The sequence below is a fragment of the Gossypium raimondii genome, chromosome 3 (genome assembly GCF_025698545.1).
Source record: "Gossypium raimondii isolate GPD5lz chromosome 3, ASM2569854v1, whole genome shotgun sequence".
NCBI lineage: Eukaryota > Viridiplantae > Streptophyta > Magnoliopsida > Malvales > Malvaceae > Gossypium > Gossypium raimondii.
The window spans coordinates 50,545,937-50,549,348 of record NC_068567.1 but is presented as its reverse complement, the minus strand read 5'-3'; positions in this window follow the sequence as shown (position 1 = coordinate 50,549,348).

Sequence of the window (3,412 nt, the reverse complement as noted above, 5' to 3'; positions counted from 1 at the left end):
CAGTTACATGTACCTTATTCTAATGTGCAAGGACTTTTTAATAGTAAAAATAGATGACATTTTTAACAAAAGGATAAATTTGCTTCTTGATTTAATGTATAAAGATTAATTTACTTATGTTTTAAATAAAGAGAACAAAATATAATTTGACTCTTAATATAAAAGTTTGCACGTTACTTTTTTTTTGCTTTCTTTCTTTTAAAGCTTAAATTATCCGTACCAAGAAAGCTGACCTAATAAAGTATCAGGCAAAATGGTGAGTCCAAATTTTGTATTAAGTAGGGGAAATACTATCAGGACATTGACTATTTTCACCATTGCTTTAGTATGTCTCTTTAGCGATATCTCCTTTTCATATTTTACCTTTTCGCTGCTTTCTTCGCTTGCGGCTTTTTGATGTTCTTTGAGTTGTCAAGATCAGAAAAAAGAATAATATTTGTATTAAGGATATCTCTAATTTATTACAAATGTTGTAGCCCAATTTCGCTCGGGCCCAGGCAAGCAAAATCCAAACACCTAAACCAACCCAAACCTAGACTCAAAATTTAAGTCCAACTCAAACTAAATCCTAATGACCCAAATGGCCCTAAATACAAAGCAGAAACAGTAATCCTAGCCCCCTATTGCGCCGCACCACCTACCTTCTAACTCCCGCACCACCGCCGTCACCTACCCTCTGCCATCGCCATTGTTTCGTCCACCAGCTCCTCTGACACCTGCAAGACAAGAAAACACGCAAGCAGCAAAATAGAAAGAAAAAATAGAAACAAATCGGCTATAAAAAGCAGAGCACCATTTCTCTATTTTTTTTCTCTTGACAACTGATTAATGAAAAAAGCAGAGCAAACAATTTAAAAAAAGGTTGATTCAAATTTCTTTTTTTACTTCGTGTTCTTGTTCATTTTTCTTATTATTATCTGCGTTTGTTTATCTTATTTTATTTTTATTTTTAGTTTTATTTTTTTCAACCGTTTTCAATAAAAAATAAAAAAGGGAAGAGAACATACCTGAAATACCCCTCGGCCGTGTTGTTGGAGGTCTCTCCGTCGTTGAAATCAGCCTTAAAAAAGGTGGGTTTAGGGGGGCTTTTCTCTCAACTCTCGGGTCAATGAAGTTCGGCCCTCAAAGGGACTTGAATTGGAGGCTAAAAGTCGCCCATCGCGCAACGCCAGCCATTGGCCACGACGGCGACTATGGCCAAAACCCTAGGCCAGACGGAGGATCAAGAGAGAAAGGCTAAGAGCTCTCTTTGTTTTTTTTTTAAAAAAAAACTGGATGGGTTTAATTTTTTCTCTGTTTTTTTATATTTATACCAAGAATAAAACGGCGTCGTTTCGTGCTTAAGCCATCATGGCCCAAAACAACGCCGTCTCGTGTTTGACCCGTGACCTGACCCGTTGGCCCTCAGGATCCGTGTGTTTCTGCGGTAAATGGGCTATTTGCGCGCAAGGCCCCTCTGCTTTGTGTTGTTGTGCAATGTGGTCCCTCTTATTTTCTTAAATTTAGTCGCGTAATTTTCCACGCGTTTCATTTCAGTCCGCGTTAAAATGCTGAGCATTGAGGTTGGGAATATTGCCCGATCGGTCCCTCGTGCCTTCAACGCGTTCTATTTCAGACCCTGGCCACTTCTTTTTAATTTATTTGCGATTTAGACCCCTAAAGTTCTGTTTTCAAGTTTAAAATAGTCCCTTTTTGTTATATTTTCGTATTAAATTAATTAATTTCAATAATGTTATCATTATTTTTATTATTATTGTTTTTAATATTGTTATTACCATTATCATGCTTATTATTATTTATACCTTTGTAATTTTAGATTTAATTATGTACATACATATCTTGGATCTATATACATATACATACTTCCATACTTCGTGTAGTTTATAATTTATATATACATACATACGTTTTGTTATACTTACATATATATATATATATATATATATCTATATCCATCATACATTTTATAATATATATATATACGTCTATAAATTATATATATATATATTTTTTTGAGTCAACTATAAATTATATATATATACATACTTACATGTATCCCTTTTATAAATATACATACACGTACATATTTTTATAAATATATATACATACTTATATTTTTATTTTATAATTTTCAAATACATTTTTATTTTCCTATAATTTATATATATAACTACATATTTTTAGATATATGCATACTTATGTTTTTTACGCTTTATAATTTATATATATATGTATATACATTCACATATTTTATAATCTATAACTTAAACATATTGATGTACTATTCGTATTGTTATTGTCGTTCTATTGGACATTTATTTATTCATTTTTTATGTGTTCGTCATTATTTTTAGGAAATGCTTTAGTTCCTTTTTATTTACTTGTTATTTCATATATACTTGATTTGTTTTTTTTTATGTATTTTATTTTTTTATTTTTATTTTTTTATGGTTGCTCATATTAGTTATGCATGTATTATCATGTTCATTATCATTTTGTTACACATATTAATATTGTGTTTATTCCTACCATTTTATGTTAAATTAATTTTATTTAATGTAAATCATGGTTTTAAAATAAGCAAAATTTAGTATTTTGAGAATCGAAAAGATCATGCCCTAACTTACGGGGTTTTGACTTTATCGACGAATTCAAACATACAAATTCTTTCAAACTTAAGTTTTTTTTTTTAAAAAAACAATCTCGAAAATTATTAAAAGATCGTGTTCTAACTTACGGGACATGATTTCTTTTCTAAACTCGAGATAATCAAATATCTTTAAAAATAAACAATTTTTTTCTCACATATCGAGAATTCAAGACATTGTATCCTAACTTACGGGATATAATTCTCTTTCTCGATTAACGTGAAATATGCTTATTTTCTCAAAATTTTTAGCATTTCAACAAAGGATCATGTTTTGAATCTTTTTCAAATTTTCAATCTTTTACACTAAGACACTAAGTAATCAACTAGGTACCAATTTTGGGCGTTACGGGGTGCTAACCCTTCCTCGTACATAACCGACTCCCGAACCTGTCTTCTGATTTTTCGAGGACCAAAATCGCTGTTTTGATAAAACCAAATTTTTCATTAAAACAACCATTTTTCGTGGTGGCCTGATCACACCTCATCAAAAAAGATTGGTGGCGACTCTTGTTTTCATCTTTGTTCTCAAAATCTAAGTCGATCCCGTTTTATCAAAAAATGGTGTCAACAGCTTGGCGACTCCGCTGGGGAGAAATAAGAGAGTCAAGCCATGTGTTGATTATTTTTGTCTTTTTGTCAAAGATTGAAAACTTGACACTATCCTTTTATTGCATTTCATTTGTCTTTATTTTGGCCTTTATTATTTTGTTTATAATTCCTGCTTTATTTTGAGTTTGGATATATATTTCTACATATTGCATT